The sequence below is a fragment of the Stenella coeruleoalba genome (genome assembly GCF_951394435.1).
Source record: "Stenella coeruleoalba genome assembly, chromosome: 18".
Lineage (NCBI taxonomy): Eukaryota > Metazoa > Chordata > Mammalia > Artiodactyla > Delphinidae > Stenella > Stenella coeruleoalba.
In genome coordinates, this window is record NC_137164.1 from 69,960,817 (window position 1) to 69,980,834 (window position 20,018).

The 20,018-nt window shown below is 39.7% G+C and overlaps 1 long non-coding RNA gene across 1 annotated transcript in view; it reads left to right on the forward strand.

Moving 5' to 3' along the window:
* LOC307176882 overlaps nucleotides 1–20,018 on the forward strand; it is a 129,728-nt gene that overhangs the window by 108,942 nt on the left and 768 nt on the right. The gene's annotated exons all lie outside the window — the stretch shown is intronic.

A 20,018-nucleotide genomic window follows, 5' to 3' on the forward strand; every position in this document is an offset into this window, starting at 1 on the left:
TGGAAATTAGAAATTTTTTTTGCGGTGGGGGGGGAATCTGAGGTTCCAAGGGAGGTTGATTTCTGTGCATGTCAAATGGTCAAACGTATTATGAGCAGAAAGCTGTCCTCAGCATATAAGGAAGATAAAAAAGAAGTAGAGGAGAGATTCTTCCTATTCTTAGGAGTTTATAATCCAATTTTTGGGTCAGGATGCGGCATAAGAATAAAATTGAATATTTGGGGCTCCCCTGGTGGCGCAGTGGTTGAGAGTCCGCCGCCGATGCAGGGGACACGGGTTCGTGCCCCGGTCCGGGAAGATCCCACATGCCGCGGAGCGGCTGGGCCTGTGAGCCATGGCCGCTGGGCCTGTGCGTCCGGAGACTGTGCTCTGCAACGGGAGAGGCCACAACAGTTAGAGGCCTGCGTACCGCAAAAAAACAAAACAAAGCAAAACAAAACAAATTGAATATTTGGATCATGATTCACAATTTATAGGACAAATTATAATTTATTATTCAGTTTAATCACCTTAAATAGGGTTAGCATCCCCATTTCACAGATGAGGACTTGAGAGCCTAGGAAATGAAGCGCTTTATTCAAGGTTACCCAGCAGATAACTGGAAATACTGGAACTCAGTCTGGCTTGGAGGCGATTGAGAGAAATACCTTAGAAAGGAGCTGCTCCAAACTCAGCGTGCTCACAGCTCCCGGGTGGGTCTTGTTAAAAGGCAGATTCTGAATCTGGAAGTCTGGGGTGGGCCTCAGGCGTCCGCGTTTCTGACAAGCTCACAGGTCACGGTGACGATGCTGACCCAGGGACCACACTGGTCTCAGGATACTGACATCAGGGTGACCCTAAGTGCACCCAAGCTGGTAAAAATTGAATTTACTGGTCACTTACTTACTGAAGAACTTCCTGAAAACAGCGTTTCCAGAGCAACTTGATTCCATAACTTGAATGAACATGAGCTATGGGCAGCAGGGGGGCCACCAAGCAAAGGAGCCAATTGAGCCAAAAGCCTCAGCCCCTGGGGTCCCTGACGATGGCCTCTTCATCTTGGATTAAGCTGCTGGGAAAACCTTGAGTCCCGTCCACAAAGGGTGACAGTGACTCACGCTCACTGCTGGTGCAGCCCCCTGTCCCAGGAGCGCTCTTCCTCAGCTGTCTTCCCCGCATGGGTGGGCTGCCATCAGCTCTGCCTGACTGCTTGCTAGATCCTGGAGATCCTGTCTCTCCCATCACCCTTCTCACTCCCACAGCTAAATGATTAGCTAGCTCGTTCCCGTCAGGGCTCCCTTCCCACTCCTAGGCGTGGAGTGACTTGGCCCTGCCCTGCTGGCTGGCTCCAAGCATCTCCTGATCTCTGACCCACTTCTTGGCTCACGTGCCAGCCAGCCAAGGGCGCATGAGCTGAACGCGCCCCCTGCCGCTGCACCTTGGCACCTGCTGTGCTGGCTCTTCTCCAGCCAAGCTGGGGGGCGGTGAGGGGCAGCCTGGTGCAGAGCTGCAGAATCATGCACTTGACACATACATACCCAGGGTCCGTCAGCTTTCCAAGCAGCTGCCCTACTCTGACCTCCAGCATCACCCGAGAGTCTGAAAGCTAGCCCAGGCCCTGCCCGCAAACAGCCTCTTTTACTTCACTGGGTCTGGTCTGGAAAGGGAAATTGGGGTCCTGTCGGGTGGGGTGAAGGATTAGGATTTTTCCCGGGAGGGGCTTCATGTTCTGGCCGTGCCTGGAAGTGCCAGGTGAAAGCCTACTGAGCCTCTGGTCCGCAGGAGAGAAAGTGAAGGGAGAGAGAGAGGGTAGGATCAGAACAAAGCTCTGCTCAAATTTCAGATGACTTGCTAAGGAGATTTGAGGCTCCCAGGGGCAGAATGCTTTGCATATAGACAACTTGCAAATGAGCAGTCTGTTTGACTAGACAGAGTGCTACAGTTCTGGTTAAAACAAATGTGCCAATGCATTTCTAATTTTCACATTGTTTTTGCATAAATTTGCACATTAAGGCTCGAGAGGCCTTCTATTCAAGTATCGGAGAGATTCACAATTAATTAATACCCTGAACTTCAGCTGCATTCAAATTCAGGCATCAGACCAGGATGAATAGGAAAGATCTAAATATGAAAAAAAAATCATTTGCTTTCATTACGACACAGAATCGGGGAACAGATGCACACCTGAGTGGGCCGTCAGGAGGCTGGGGCTTGATTTCCACTGTCATCTTTTTCAATCTTTTCTGCTCAGTTTCTTCATGCCCTGGGCTCAGCTATAGGCAGTCTTCAAGAAACCAGCAGCAGATTTCTGTTCCTAGCTCCCTGGGTGGAGAAACCAAGGGCTGTGAGTCAACTCGACAGCTCAGGCTTCCCTCTGGTTCTGGTGTATCGCTCTGGAGAAATGAGGATTTAATAGCTTTTCAAGGTGTTTGCTCTGAAGTTCATATGATAAAAGATGAGCTTTCAATTTTCTATTGTGTTTCATCAGGGATGGCTCTCTTCAGACCAACAGTCTTTTGGGACTTGAGAGATTCCGGAGAACTGTTCTCTCTGACTGAAATGACCTTCCTCTCTTCTTTCTCCCATCCTTTTGTGGAACCTGCAAGTCCACAATTAGAGTTGTTATTTGGAGTCTCCAAGGACCTTCTTTGAGGCAAAAATACCCTGGGGAGAATAGCCTATGAATGACTAGCTGTCCACGCATCTGAGTTGCATTAAAGGAAAAAAACAGCAAAGTATTGGTGAGAGGAAGTAGTATGAAGGGTTTAAAATTTACTGAATGTGAAAAGCACTGGACTTGGAATCAGAAGATCTGAGTTCTAGGTCTTCTTCTGTGGGAAACACTGGGCCAACTTTTAAGGCTTTTATGAATGGACGTGAAACCTTATTAAAAGTCTGGAGGAGGTGCAACCATTTTCAAAAACGATTAAAGCTAAATTATACACATGGGCTCTGACCCAGTCATTCCAGTCCCAGGTAAGGACCTAAACAGATGCATAAATTGAGTTCCTTGAAAGACATGGACTAGAATGTTCATGGTAGCCCTATTCATAATAGCTCCAAACTGGAAACTATTCAAAAGTCCATCAGGAGTAGAATGGGTACATAAATTGTGATCTGTTCACACAGTGTAATTTTATACATCAATTAGGATGGATGATCTACCGTGACAAGGTTAATGTTGAGTGAAAGAGACCAGACTCACAAGAGCCCATACAAAAACAGGCAGCGCTAATCTATGGTGTTAGAGGTCGGGATGGTATTACCCTTGGATGCAGGAGAAAAGAGACTGAAGAGGTCAGAAGTATGCCATACTTCAATAGGAAGTTAAAAATAACAATGCTTCTATCCTGGTAGGAACAGCCTGGGAGGAGATATACGTCCTGTCCTAGGGAAGTCAAGTGACAGAAGATAACACTAGACTTGAGATGATTTCGTGTGAGAATAAAGCAGGGGGTAGAAGTGGGGGGTTTGGGGAGGATCAAGATTAGGAGGGAGGTAGGGAGATGGATGTTTTGCTCTTACCATTTAGCAAGGATTGGTTCTATTAACCATCCTCTGGTTACTAACTAACTAATTATGGCTTAGTAACTTTGTGGTGGTCAATTAAACATTTTCTAAATGTCTAAAAACATGAATCTCTGTGAATCTTTAATAAAGTACTTTTGGGTTAATTCTAGATAAACATCCAAGCAAATCCTCTTTATAGAAGGCAATGCTTCTGTCCTTTTTGCTTCCTCAGTGACCCATAATATTAAAAAAAATTATTTTATTGAAGTTTAGTTGATTTACAATGTTGTGTTAGTTTTCGGTGTACAGCACAGTGATTCATTTATACACATATACATATATATTTTTTTCAGATTCTTTTTTGTTATAGGTTATTGCAAAATATTGAGTAGAGTTCTCTGTGCTATACAGTGAGTCCTTGTTCGTTATCTATTTTATATATAGTAGTGCGTGTATGTGTTAACCTCAAACTCCTAATTTATCCCTCCCCCACCCCCTTTCCCCTTTGGTAACCATAAGTTTGTTTTCTGGGTCATGTCCTCTCTTATTAGGAGGATGACCATCGCTATTTCTTGGGTATGCTTTTTAGTTTTTAATGGTTCAAACCTGCAAACATTTTTATACAAATACAGCTAATCACACACTGCAACCCACACAATGATTTCAAAGTGGTACTAAACTTGAAAGTTGACACTATCTTTAAAAGAAATGGAGAACTTGTGTTCCTACCTGAGCCAGATTCTCTGAGAATCTTCAACCATGTGATCACATCATCAAGAGCTGGTGGAAACGTAGATGCGTAATTTCAGGGAATGGTTTCATAATCTCAGCTCTTCAATCATTTACTCTCTGTAAATTTGTATACCATCAATAGATTAAGTGAAATTTGGCTTCTTAGAGAAGGTCACCAAGGTCTTAAATTATTCAGTTATCATCTGTCAAGTTTGGAACAGTAAGATCATGACATTGTAACATAGAATAATAATCTATCTCCTTGTAAGGAAGGTATTATCACCCCCAATTTACAGATGAAGTAACTGAGGCTCAGAGGAAGTAAGCCTTCCTTATGCTCAGATCACACAAGCAGATGTGGAAGACCTGGGAGTATCAGCTCCTTTTTTTTTTTTTTTAATCTTTATTGGAGTATAATTGCTTTACAATACTGTGTTAGTTTCTGTTGTACACCAAAGTGAATCAGCCATATGCACACACGTGTCCCCATATTCCCTCCCTCTTGAGCCTCCCTCCCACCCTCCTTATCCCACCCCTCTAGGTCATCGCAAAGCACTGAGCTGATCTCCCTGTGCTATACCCTGTGCTGTGCTGCTTCCCACTAGCTAACTATTTTACATTTGGTAATGTATATATGTCAACGCTACTCTCACTTCGACCCAACTTCCCCCTCCCACCCCGTGTCCTCAAGTCCATTCTCTATGTCTACATCTTTATTCCTGCCCTGCAACTAGGTTCATCAGTACTATTTTTTGTTTTTTTTTAGATTCCACATATATATGTTAGAATATGGTGTTTGTTTTTATGTTTCTGACTTACTTCACTCTGTATGACAGACTCTAGGTCCATCCACCTCACTACAAATAACTCAACTTCATTTCTTTTTATGGCTGAGTAATATTCCATTGTATATATGTTTCACATCTGTCAATGGACATTTAGGTTGTTTCCATGTCCTGGCTATTGTAATAGTGCTGCAGTGAACATGGTGGTACATGTCTCCTTTTGAATCATGGTTTTCTCAGGGTATATGCCCAGGAGTGGGATTGCTGGGTCATATGGTAGCTCTACTTTTAGTTTTTTAAGGAACCTCCATACTGTTTTCCATAATGCTTGTATCAATTTACATTCCCACCAAAGGTGCAGGAGGGTTCCCTTTTCACCACACCCTTTCCAGCATTTATTGTTTCCAGAGATTTTGATAATGGCCATTGTGACTGGTGTGAGGTGATACCTCACTGTAGTTTTTTTATTTTTTTATTTTTGAGGTATGCGGGCCTCTCACTGTTGTGGCCTCTCCCGTTGCGGAGCACAGGCTCCGGACGTGCAGGTTCAGTGGCCATGGCTCACGGGCCCAGCCGCTCCGCGGCATGTGGGATCCTCCCAGACCAGGGCACGAACCCGCGTCCCCTGCATCGGCAGGCGGACTCTCAACCACTGCGCCACCAGGGAAGCCCCCTCACTGTAGTTTTGATTTGCATTTCTCTAATAATTAGTGATGCTGAGCATCTTTTCGTGTGCCTCTTGGCCATCTGTATGTCTTCCTTGGTGAAATGTCTATTTAGGTCTTCTGCCCATTTTTTAATTAGATTGTTTTTTTTGATATTGAGCTCCATGTGCTGTTTGTATATTTTGGAGATTAATCCTTTGTCTGTTGTTTCATTTGCAAATATTTTCTCCCATTCTGAGTGTTGTCTTTTTGTCCTATTTACGGTTTCCTTTGCTGTGCAAAAGCTTTTAAGTTTAATTAAGTCCCATTTGTTTATTTTAGTTTTTATTTACATTACTCTAGGAGGTGGGTCAAAAAAAATCTTGCTGTAGTTTATGTCAAAGAGTGTTTTTCCTATGTTTTCCTCTGAGAGTTTTATAGTGTCTGGTCTTACATTTAGGTCTTTAAGCCATTTGGAGTTTATTTTTGTGTATGGTGTTAGGGAGTGTTCTAATTTCATTCTTTTACATGTATCTGTCCAGTTTTCCCGGAACCACTTATTGAAGAGGCTGTCCTTTCTCCTTTGTATGTTCTTGCCTCCCTTGTCATAAATTAGGTGACCATAGGTGCATGGGTTTACCTCTGGGCTTTCTATCCTGTTCCATCGATCTATATTTCTGTTTTTGTGCAAGTACCATACTGTCTTGATTACTATAGCTTTGTGGTATAGTTTGAAGGCTGGGAGCCTGATTCCTCCAACTCCATTTTTCTTTCTCAAGATTGCTCTGGCCATTCGGGGTCTTTTGTGTTTCCATACGAATTGTAAAATTTTTGTTGTAATTCTGTGAAGAACGGCATTGGTAGTTTGATAGGGATTGCGTTGAATCTGTAGATTGCTTTGGATAGTATAGTCATTTTTACAATATTGATTCTTCCAATCCAAGAACATGGTATATTTCTCCATCTGTTTATGTTATCTTACATTTCTTTCATCAGTGTTTTATAGTTTTCTGAGTACAAGTCTTTTGCTCCTTAGGCAGGTTTATTCCTAGGTATTTTATTCTTTTTGTTGTGATGGTAAATGGGATTGTTTCCTTAATTTCTCTTTATGGTTTTTTGTTGTTGGTGTATAGGAATGCCAGAGACTTCTGTGCATTAATTTTGTATCCTGAAACCTTACCAAATTCATTGATTAGTTCTAGTAGTTTTCTGGTGGCATCTTTAGGATTTTCTATGTATAGCAACATGTCATCTGCAAACAGTGACGGTTTTACTTCTTCTTTTCCAATTTGTATTCCTTTTATTTCTTTTTCTTCTCTGATTACCGTGGCTAGGACTTCCAAAACTATGTTGAATAAGGGTGGCAAGAGTGGACATCCTTGTCTTGTTCTTGATCTTCGTGGAAATGCTTTCAGTTTTTCACCATTGAGTATGATGCTTGCTGTGGGTTTGTCATATATGGCCTTTATTATGTTGAGGTAGGTTCCCTCTATGCCCATTTTCTGGAGAGTTTTTATCATAAATGGGTGTTGAATTTTGTCAAAAGCTTTTTCTGCATCTATTGAGATGACCTTATGTTTTTTATTCCTTAATTTGTTAATGTGGTGTATCACATTGATTGATTTGCATATACTGAAGAATCCTTGCATCCCTGGGATAAATACCACTTGATCATGGTGCATGATCCTTTTAATGTGTTGCTGGATTCTGTTTGCTAGTATTTTGTTCAGGAGTTTTGCATCTATGTTCATCAGAGATATTGGTCTCTAATTTTCTTTTTTTGTGATATCTTTTTCTGGTTTTGGTATCAGGGTGATGGTGGCTTCGTAGAATGAATTTGAGAGTGTTTCTCCCTCTGCAATTTTTTGGAAGAATTTGAGAAGGATCAGTGTTAGCTCTTCTCTAAATGTTTGATAGAATTCACCCGTGAAGTCATCTGGTCCTGGACTTTTGTTTGTGGGAAGATTTGTAATTATGGTTTCAATTTCATTACTTGTGATAGGTCTGTTTATATTTTCTAATTATTACTGGTTCAGTCTTTGAAAATTGTACCTTTCCAGGAATTTGTCCATTTCTTCATGGTTGTCCAATTTATTGGCATATAGTTATTTGTAGTAGTCTCTTATAATCCTCTGTATTTCTGTGGTGTCAGTTGTGATTTCTCCTTTTTTATTTCTAACCTTATTGATTTGCATCCTCTTCCTTTTTTTCTTGATGAGTCTGGCTAAGGGTTTATCAATTTATTTTATCTTCTCAAAGAAGCAGCTTTTAGTTTTATTGATCTTTGCTATTGTTTTCTTTGTTTCTGTTTCATTTATTTCTGCTCTGATTTTTATGATTTCTTTCCTTCTACTGACTTTGGGTTTTCTTTGTTCTTCTTTCTCTAGTTATTTAAGTGTAGGGTTAGATTGTTTATTTGAGATTTTTCTTGTTTCTTGAGGTGAGATTGAATTGCTGTAAACTTTCCTCTTAGAACTGCTTTTGCTGTGTTCCATAGGTTTTGAGTCATCATGTTTTCATTTTCATTTGTTTCTATGTATTTTTTATAATTTCTTCTGTGATTTCTTTAATCTCTTGGTTATTTACTAGCACACTGTTTAGATTCCATGTATTTGTGTTTTTTACATTTTTTTTTTTCCTGTAATTGATTTCCAATCTCAGAGTGTTGTGGTTAGAAAAGATGTTTGATATGATTTCAATTTTCTTAAATTTTCCAAGGCTTGATTTGTGACCCAGGATGTGATCTATCCTGGAGAATGTTCTGTGTGCACTTGAGAAGAAAGTGTATTCTGCCACTTTTGGATGGAATGTTCTATAAATATCAACTAAACCTATCTGGTCTATTGTATCATTTAAAGCATGTGTTTATTTATTTTGTTTGGATGATCTGTCCATTGGTGTAAGTGGCGTGTCCCCTACTGTCATTGTGATACTGTTGATTTCTCCTTTCATGGTTGTTAACATTTGCCTTATGTATTGAGGTGCTCTTATGTTGGGTGCAAAAACATACATAATTGTTGTATCTTCTTCTTGGGTTGATCCCTTGATTATCAAGTAGTGTCCTTCCTTATCTCTTGTAACAGTCTTTATTTTAAAGTCTATTTTATTGGATACGAGTATTGCTACTCCAGCTTCCTTGTAATTTCCGTTTGCATGGAATATCTTTTTCCATCCCTTCATCTTCAATCTGTACGTGTCCCTAGGTCTGAAGTGGGTCTCTTGTAGACAGCATATATATGGGTCTTGTTTTTGTATCCATTCAGCCAGTCCGTGTCTTTTGGTTGGGGCATGTAATATATTTATTTATTTTTATCTTTTTGTTTGTTTTTAACATCTTTATTGGAATATAATTGCTTTATAATGGTGTGTTAGTTTCTGCTTTATAACAAAGTGAATCAGTTATACATATACGTATGTCCCCATATCTCTTCCCTCTTGCGTCTCCCTTCCTCCCACTCTCCCTATCCCACCCCTCTAGGTGGTCACAAAGCACCAAGCTGATCTCCCCGTGCTATGTGGCTGCTTCCCATTAGCTATCTATTTCACGTTTGGTAGTGTATATATGTCCATGTCACTCTCTCACTTTGTCCCAGCTTACCCTTCCCCTTCCCCATATCCTCAAGTCCATTCTCTAGTAGGTCTGCGTCTTTATTGCCATCTTGCCCCTAGGTTCTTCATGACCATTTTTTTGTTTGTTTGTTTTTTAGATTCCGTATATATATGTTAGCATACAGTATTTGTTTTTCTCTTTCTGACTTACTTCCCTCTGTATGACAGTCTCTAGGTCCATCCACCTCACTACAAATAACTCAATTTCGTTTCTTTTAATGGCTGAGTAATATTCCATTGTATATATATGTGCCACAACTTCTTTATCCATTCTTCTGTTGATGGACGCTTAGATTGCTTCCATGTCCTGGCTATTGTAAGTAGAGCTGCAATGAACGTTTTGGTACATGACTCTTTTTGAATTATGGTTTTCTCAGGGCATATGCCCAGTAGTGGGAATGCTGGGTCCCATGGTAGTTCTATTTTTAGTTTTTAAAGGGACCTCCATACTGTTCTCCATAGTGGCTGTATCAATTTACATTACCACCAACAGTGCAAGAGGGCTCCCTTTTCTCCACACCCTCTCCAGCAGTTATTGTTTGTAGATTTTTTGATGATGGCCATTCTAACCGGTGTGAGATGATATCTCATTGTAGTTTTTTTTTTTTTTGCGGTACGTGTGCCTCTCCCATTGTGGAGCACAGGCTCCGGACGTGCAGGCTCAGTGGCCATGGCTTATGGGCCCAGCCGCTCTGCGACATGTGGGATCTTCCCGGACCGGGGCACAAACCTGTGTCCCCTGCATCAGCAGGCAAACTGTCAACCACTGCACCACTAGGGAAGCCCAAAATAGATAACTAATAAGAACCTCAATACTCTATAATGGCCTATATGGGAGTAGGATCTAAAAAAGAGTGGATATACATATATGTATAACTGATTCACTTTGCTGTATACCTGAAACTAACACAACATTGTAAATCAACTCTACTGCAATAAAACATAATTAAAAAGTAAAAAAATAAAACTTGAAATGAGACCTAAAAATAAATTGTATTAGACTAGGCTCCACCCTAATGACCTCATCTTAAATTGATCATCTGTAGAGACTGTATGTCCAAAAAAGGCCACATTCTGAGGTACTGGGGGTTAGAACTTCAACACACAAATTTTGGGGGGGGGACGCAATTTAATCCTAGCACCGACCCTATGAGTTCCTTCTGGAGAATGGCTCCTGCTTACTCACTACTGTATATTTGGAACCAGAATGGTGTCAGGAAGGATGTCCTTGCTAACTAAATGCATGAGAATATTCTCTGCCTGCACACATTCAGCTGGACCTTTGCTTAGTGCTTTGTGTCAGGCTGTGATAACCCCTGTCATGGGGGTTTCCATGGTCGATGTGCATATGCAGCTTCCTGTGTCCTGACTGTATCAGTCATCTCCACCTTTCCTCCCTGCCTCGCCTATCAGTTTGCTACGTGACTGGGACCTACTGTCCTTGCTCAGCAACTCTCCTCCACCCCTCTTTGACCTCAGCTTTATTGCCAGCCCCAACCTCACAAGTCCTTGAACATTGTTTTGCTTTGACTTCCGATGCTTCTCTACAAGTGCCTGGATTACCGTTGTCTCTCCTGGTCCTCAAAGAACTGGTCATGTCCACCACAGCTTGACCTCTGACCCATGAGAGATGATGCCCTAGGAGGTGGCTTCACCGCTGCCTGGACCTCAGAGAGGACCCAGGGCCTGGCCGTTGCATGCCAGTTATATGTCAGTCATGTCAGGAGGCCATGTTCAATTGTACTTTGAAAAACAAAGTTCAGGGTACCAAGCTTTCTAATAAAACACACACCCACCAAACCTGGAGCAGTGGTATCCAGGCAATAGACCTCTCCAAGTGGCAGGGGCAGCTAATTAAGCAGATGACGCTAACACTGGAATATGCCCTTTGATGTGTCTTCTTTCTCAGATTTTCTCCCTTTGGTTCCCCACCTCTTCACCATCTTCATGTACTCTAGCTCCTGTCAAACTTCTGGGTTGGGGGGAAACCAAGACAACAAAACAGACAGACAATCTTTGCTTGTTTTCCTTTGCACTTTGAAACACTCGACTTTCCGAAGGATACTTGAGTAAATACAAAGAGAGGAGAAAACAAAACTAATAAAATACAGGAAAGCCTACCTATAGGCAAATTGTCCAGGCTTTTAAGAATTCGGGAGGGGTGCTTAGGCTGGGGAGAGACAATGACAGAGAGGAAAAGCTATTAAGGACAAATGATCAGATATTTCAGTGATGTATGAAGGAATTTGGACTGCTTCCTGCACAGGGGTTTTGATCACAGCAATGGAATTGAGGAGCAGACATGGATCTGAGACACTAATTAAAATTATAAACAAAGAACGCTTGGTAACTAGGTGCCTTGTTAAGACAGAGTCAAAGAGAGATTTAAATTTCAAGTTGCAATTTGATAAGCAGGCCTCATCCTCAATGAAGCACAAGAAAACAAGCTTGGGGTAAATAGGATGAGGATAGTCAATTTTTTTGGTACATGTTGAATATGAGCTACCTTGGGGACATTTGGGTACCGATACTTCATTAAGCAGTAAGTAATTTATCTTTTAAATTTAACTTTATAATTTTTACAACTGATAAATATTTATTATAAAGAATTCGATTAATGCAAACAGGTTCAAAGAAGGAAGTAAGAAAAATGTCCAAATACCAGCCTCCAGAAATAACCTTTGTTAATATTAAATGAGCATCAGGTCAAATGTGTCCCCATGCAGATAAGCTGAGGGAAGGGTAAGGTCTTTCTGTTGGCACAGAAAGAGATAAGCTTATAAAAATGAGATCATGTATGCACACTCTTGTAAAAATTAGATGCATTAAAGTGATTTCATATGAGTTTATCAGAAAAATGTAAAATAAAGGATTTCAAGTAAATATTGAGAGAGTATTATGGAAAGCATAAGACATTGAATGCATTTAAAAACTCATAATGATTTTTATGCAATTTTGACTCCCTAGCATAAAAGATAGGAAAAATCAGCATTCTCACATTTCTTCTCAATCTGCCAGCTTCCGACTATATTACTTAATATATATTTGATCACCTACTATCAGCCAGGAACTGTTCTAGGTGTTTGGGATACGTCCATGAATAGAATGAATAGATTTTTGTTCTTGTGGAGCTTGTAGTTTGGTCAGAGGGAGAGAGAAGATAAATAATGAAATTAAACATGATGATAATTTAGTAAATAAAAATAGAAAAACAAAGGGTAAGAAGGAGTTGGAGTGCCAGGTATGGGTGTTGAGAGAAGGCTATTCTCTTGAATAATTCGTTTTGAAGGCAAGATTGCAGAAAAGATGTGAGTGGAGTCAGATAGCTGGTGTACCCATTCTAGCCATAGGAAACTATTAGTTATATAGAGAGGTACGTTAAAATATCCTATGATAATTGTGAATATACTTACACCTTCTTAAAGTTCTATCAGCTTTGGTTTAATGTATTGTGAGCTATTTTATTAAATTATAGAAATCTCAAATTATGTCTTCTGGGCTTCCCTGGTGGCGCAGTGGTTGAGAGTCTGCCTGCCGATGCAGGGGACACAGGTGCGTGCCCTGGTCTGGGAAGATCCCACATGCCGCGGAGCGGCTGGGCACGTGAGCCATGGCCGCTGAGCCAACGGGAGAGGCCACAACAGTGAGAGGCTCGCGTACCACAAAAAAAAAAAAAAATTATGTCTTCTTAATGATTTAAACATTTCTTTATTACAGCTGTTTCTATCTCTGATAATACGTTTTGTCAAAAAATAAATTTTCTCAATTTTTAATATGACTATGATGAATTTCTTCTCGTTACTGCTTGCATAGTACATCTTTTTGTATTCTTTTATTTGTAATCTTTCTATTTACTTTTTTTTTTTTACATTTCTGAGCTTCCGTCTGGGATGATTTTCTTTCTGCCTGCAAACAGCACTCAACATTTTCTTTAAGGAGGAGCTTCTAACAAAATTCTTCTAGTTTTGATTTTCATCTTCGTTCTCGCAGGATATTTAAACTAGATGTGAAATTCTATTTCAGCAGTTACCTGCTTTCAGAGCTTTGAAATTATTCCATTTTCTTCTGAATTTCATTGCGCTTGTTGAGAATTAACTGTAAATCTTATTGTTGCACTTTTGAAAGTATTTGCCTTTTTCGCTCCCCCATCTCCCTGATTTTAATATTTTCTCTTTGTCTTTGATTGTCAGCATTTTATATGTTGTATTTACATATATTTTTTATTTATCTTGCCTGGGCTTTATAGTATTCTTAAATATGTTGTTTGACATCTTTCCTCAATTTTGGCAAGCTGTCAGCCGTTGTCTTTTGCAAATATTACTTCTGTCTTATTTTTTCTCAGACACAAATTACATATATTTTAGGTCTTGTTATTGTACCTTCTGAATTGCTTATTCTCTCATATATTTTCTATAACATTTTCTCTATCCTTTATTTTGAATCTTCTCTTCTGGTCTATCTACCAGTTCACCAATTCTCTTTTCATTTAGCTGTGTTTGTTCTGTTGCTAAACTGATTCATATCTACCTAATTTCAGTTATTGTGCCTTTTATTTTTAGAATTTTCATTATCTTGAAATTGGCCAGTTCTCAGATCATAACTATCAATTGTTTGCAATCTTGTTGAAAACAGTAGTCATACTTCTTTTAAAATACAGACTCTCCAATATTTGGAACCACCGTGCATCTGATTCTGGTGCCTTTTTTTTCTCCCACTGGGCTTTAGTTTGTCCCGTATTCTTAAGTTCTTGGTTATTTTTTATGTGCTAGACTCTGAGGACAGTGTTCCATCCCTAAAAAGTGTCAACCGTGCAACTAATCCTTTCTATGCTCTCTTTTAGAATTCCAACCTTGGGGGAATGTGATCACCAATACTTGTTTAACCTCCTTGCAGCTCTACATTCCTTGTCTTATCAGCTCTCTTATCCTCAAGCAGATTTTAAAAAGGTGTTGACACTTATTTTAATCTCATTGGAATGTTGTTCAAAATTGCTTACTTTGTGGTAACATGGGTACATTTATGTTGACAAATTATTAAATATTTATTTACTTCTCCCTTCTTTTTGTTCTCTTTTATTGATTAATATTTGTATGTGAATTTATTTCTGTCAATGAATTAGTCTATTTGGAGTTAGTAATTCATGTGTAAACTTTATTCTGAAAATAATGTGGCAGAGTGTGTTGTACTAACCTGAAACCTCACACTATAGTTTATTGCTGTTTGCTTTCTGTCTTGCACTCTTAACATGGTATTTTCCTCATGCTTATGAATCCACTAAATATTATAGGCATGATTGTACTTAGATTTTATTTTATTTTATACTTCTTATTTGACAGAACTGGAGGTTGCTATTACATAGCTTGAGGAATATTATATTTCATCTTTTCAGACTACTCTTCTCTCATCCTCAAAGGTGATCTCTTCCAGGAAGCTTAATTCCAACAAGGCAATTGACAAGAAAGAGGGGTTGGATATGGAAACTTCTCACTTCTATTATGAGTTGGTTTTTCTGTCTTCATACTATGTAATCTACTAGTGAACTTGTCTTTAAAATATGTCTCAATGTATGACCCACTACAAGAAACCATAATTCTCAAGGTTCCTAGAAAGAAAAATTAGAGAAGTAAAGAGGCATATGATATGTAATTCGATGTTATGGAGAGCAAACATTTTAATTTTTATGCATTAACTGTAGTAAATGTTGTTACTATTGCCAACCCCTCTGACATTTGGGACATGTTAATTGAATCTAATTATAGAGTGACTGAAGCTGATGATACTGTGTGAGAAAGCCTTGTTTAAAACATTCCTGAGTTCTGGTTAAATGTATACTTTCAAAAAATCAATGGATGTCAATTCCCATAAAGAAATGTGAGACACCATAGTTTACTCACATATGAGTTTGATTTTCCTGTGGCATATCTCGTTTCCATAAACAGAAAAATCTCTTGATTTGGAAGTCACCCATCAGAATGCCCTTCCCTGTTCCTGAGGACCTAATAGAAATAGCAGAGCTTCTCAGATGTGGTAAGAACTCCAAAAAATACACTACATCTTGAGGAATATTACTCTGGGATTTTGGACTGTCTGGAAAGTTGCTGCAGCCCCAATAAATGTTTAGATATTTAACTATAATTTATTCCATCTGTTTCACTGATAACATTTGATAATTATTGAGGAGAGCATTTTGAATTTTTGTTGCCTGTGTGGCAAAATAATTTTTGAGGTATTTTTGTGTGTTTGTTTTTACTATAAGAGTTCCATCTTTATTCCAAGCTGTTGGCCACTTTTTGGGTTTCTGTGTAACTCAGGATGTTGTGGAGGGATTGCACTACTGAGTAGGAACCAGAGTGATGGCCACAGAATGAGGAAGGTAGAATAGATGGCTCTTGCCTTTTACATTGTTTTTTCAAAGCTGGTCTTAGGACTACATTCTTTCCTTCTTTTGGCATGCTTGGGTTCGTCTTTCTGTGGATTTTTAAAGTAACAGAGAACAACCATTAAAATAGGTGCAGATAGCAACAGGGCAGAGGTGGCATACTGAGTTATTTTAGATTATGAGTTGTGGAACAAAGTACTAAAGTCATTCAATGTAATTTTGTGCGTCCTTGTGGTTTTTTTTTTGTTTTTTGTTTTTTTGCAGTACACGGGCCTCTCACTGTTGTGGCCTCTCCCGTTGTGGAGCACAGGCTCCGGACGCGCAGGCTCAGCGGCCATGGCCCACGGACCCACCCGCTCTGCGGCATGTGGGATCTTCCTGGACCGGGGCACGAACCCGTGTCCCCTGCATCAGCAGGCGGACTCTCAACCACTGTGCCACCAGGGAAGCCCCGTCCTTGTGTTCTGTGTGTATGACTACCCCAGGTCTTTTTGGAGGTGGCTATAGATGCTATAATAACTGGTTAAAACTAGGCTTCAGAACCCTTGTTATCCCTGTCTTTTTCTCTTAGAGAAGGAATAATACACTCCCCTCCTCACCCCAACCTCACCAGCGACCCTCAAGATGTCAGACAGACCAAAACCACAAACAGACAAAACCTCAGAGAGCAAAATAAAAGCTGCAGTCAATGACTGATGTCTGTTACAAATTCCAGCCAGAGAGCTCAGAACCAGGCTCTAAACTGAGCTTCTGCTTTGCCTGGGTTTCTGATTCTGAACGTACTTAGCCTGCCTGGGCCTAGCACACCTGTTGACTACCTTATTTGGTTCCCCTGCCATCTGACCGCTTAAATACCTCTATGGTTATTTCCAGGGACTCAGTTCATTATGGTGCCTAATCATAGAAGGTAGGGCTTAACATATGAGTAATCCTCAGAGCCCACTGAGTAGAATAAAATTCACGTTAAGGTGTAAGTGATTGATTTTATATATATATTTTCTGAGAGTTGCACCTAAAAGGGGATGGAAGAAAGGCTCAACATCAAGGGACAATGGGGTGAAAATGGCGGACAGGATTCTTTTGCTGACTGGGGAGGGTTGAAGGGTGTCAAAGACACATCTGTCCTAATTCATGCTGTTGCTTCTTTCCAGCCCTGCCTGTCATGGCTTGAGACTGTCTAAATTATTTCTTCATTTTTATTGGGTGTCCTGGTTTTAATGACTGTGACCATTTTCCAACTTAAGCTTTTATCCTGTACTGTCCCAGTTTCTATCCTTCATTTCAGGTTGAAATAAATTTGACTTTCATAGTCTGTGGTGGATCTTCCCACTGAGATTCATTCTTTATTATTGCTGGATAGATAGAGAGAGAGAGAGAGAGAGAGAGAGATAAATAGATAGATATCCTTTGACCCTACATGGAAGTTAGATACCAAAGATAAACCCGTGACAGAGCTCAGCTGCGCATGGAATATGCCGTTAGTGGCAGAATTCTGGGGAGATGCCCCTGTGAGAGTCTTATCTTCTGGTTTGCTGGTGCAGGGTGGTTGGAGTTCATCAACTTTTCAAAGACTGACACCTTAAAACAACTCACAAGAGAATGATGTATGAACCATGATGATGGACTATTATTAAATGACAACGGTTTAAGATGGTAAATTTTATGTTATGTGTGTTTTACCACAATTAAAGAAAAGTCTCTGATCGCACTGCTTTTCCCCAGCTTCAGACTAAGGTGAAGACACTTACTGTCCTCCTTCAGGACTGCACACTGTTCCCACTGAGCCTCACGCCTGTTTTTACCCTCACTCTCCTTTCTTATCAGTTTTCCCATCCATGCTTCCCAGTACTTCTCCAAGGGCCCGTGTTCTCTTTCTAAAGGTTGGAATACAAAGTGGGTGGTAGTTGAAAGAGAGACAAAAAGGATTATTTGTTGTGGAATTGGTGGAAAACAGGTGCTTTCAAAGTCCCTTCCCAATCTTGGTCCCATTTTCTTGCTTTTTCTCAATAAGTCAGTCTCAGTGATGATTTTGAGTGGAAACAGGCTACAAACTCCTGGGTGACACTGTACAGTCACTCATACTTAAGCCAGATTTGGGAGAAGATACTGGAGAGTATGTTAAAACTCAGGGTGAGTGAGCTAGATAACCTTTAAAGTTCTTTCAACCTCTGAGATTCTATTATTCCCCCAAATCTGTTTATCTTTTATTGTGATAAACACAGGCTTTTGTGACATGTTCACTCTAGATGTGTCTGTTGACATTTTATCTTTTTCTAAATGTCATACTATTTATTATCAATTATATATGAAGTTCATCCTAATTTATATGTTGGGAAATTTACCCAAAGTAAGACGATTTTGTGTATTTTTGAGATTTCAAAATGTGATTTATATGAGTATTAAACAAAATTTGCTATGTTTCCTTCCCATTTCTGACTCTGAAATGAAAACAGCCATAGACTATATTTCACAGTTAATGAAGTCTTAGCTTTGGTATCCGTATGCCACATGGGGACAGACAGCTCTTCCCAACAATTTTGCTTAACACCTTAACTCATTAGCAAAGTTTATACTTCCCCTGATTTACTGCATTAAACTAAGTGGGACATAAACACTGAGACCATACCACCACCACCTCTGTTATTCATAGACCAGGATGATTTCCTGAAGATGAAAACCTCTTCATGAGTACTGTCAGTTCCTCATCTCTTTCCATGGTAAAAATGTTTTTTCTCTGGTTCCCATTGGTATCCCAGGTAGCTGCAATTTAAATCATGACATATTTGCTACAAACCCTGGCCATCAAAAAGTAGGAACATGCAGAGCCCACTTTAGAGAATGAAGGTTTGGAGTGCTTCCAAATTAATCTTTTATGTTTTAAGTATCCTCATTCTATGCAAATGGAAAAATTGATTTTTTTTTTTTTTTTTTTTTTGTGGTACATGGGCCTCTCACTGTTGTGGCCTCTCCCGCTGTGGAGCACAGGCTCCGGACGCGCAGGTTTAGCGGCCATGGCTCACGGGCCCAGCCGCTCCACGACATGTGGGATCTTCCCGGACCGGGGCACGAACCCGTGTCCCCTGCATCGGCAGGCGGACTCTCAACCACTGCGCCACCAGGGAAGCCCGAAAAATGGATATTTTTAATATTCATCAAGTCACTAAAACTTTAGAGCATTCAGCATACTTAGGTTTGTAATAACGTTGCAATATACCCCATCCTAAGTATATCTCTGTGCACCATGTTTGGTTTTCTCTAAATATTTTTAGCAAATGTGTAAGGATATTTTTACTTATTTTAATTACATGATAATTAACCTTAAGTTAAACAGTTACTTAAAAAGCTTTTCATGACTCTCTTTTCTCAGAGCAAGCAGATGTGCTGTTGTCTGGTAGTAACCAGGGATGTGAACAGTGATTGGCTTTGGACAAGATACAGTTAGAAAGGAGATAAAAGAGATGTCCTTCTAGGAGGCTCATTTGGGGGTTTCCCTTGGTACCCTTTGCATCTCTTTCTATGGCACTTGTTCCCTTGTGTCATTGTTGCTGCCTTCCAGGCCATCCTCTGCCTTTTAGCTATAGACCTTAACACAGTTCTTGGAGGAAAACAGGTGTTCAATATATATTTGTTGATTGGGGGGGTGATGGATAAATGCACAAATTCCTTCAAAATAAGATAGGTATGGAAACATTCACTGAAGAAATAGGATTTGATCTGGGCTTGAATAATGGAAGATTTTACATAAGAGCCAAGTTGCCAGATAAAAATTCAGGAAGTCCAGTTCAATTTGAGCTCCAAATAAACAACAAATAATTTTTCAGTATAATTATGTCCTGTGCAATATTTGGGACATACTTATACTAAAAAATGATTCATTGTTTAAATTTGAATTTCAGATAAACAATGAGGTTTTTATTTTAGTGTAAGATTTCCCAATCTTTCATGGAATGTACTTGTCCTAAAAAATTATGTTATTTACCTGAAATTCAAACTTAACTGGACATCCTGTATATTTGTTTGCAAAATCCAGCAACCCAAATAAGAGGTATAGAGAATAGATGGAATCTTAAGTTAAGGAAATGGCAAGAGAAAAATAGGGAGAAATTTTGCTTCTAAGAGAATTTGAGTCTTTGAATAGGAATATCTGAATGGAGAATTGTGATGGAGGAAAATGTCTCCAATGTACCTCTTCTTCCTCACTGATTTACTTTTAAAAAATGTATATTCTAGTTTCTGAACACGCTTCACCCACCTTATTCTCTTCCCTTCAGCACAAGTGCTATAGAAGGTAGAAGACAAAAGGTTTCCAAGACACTTAGCCTTTTGGTCATTGAACCTGGAAAGATACCTTATATGTTGCTGACTGTACAACAGTTAGGT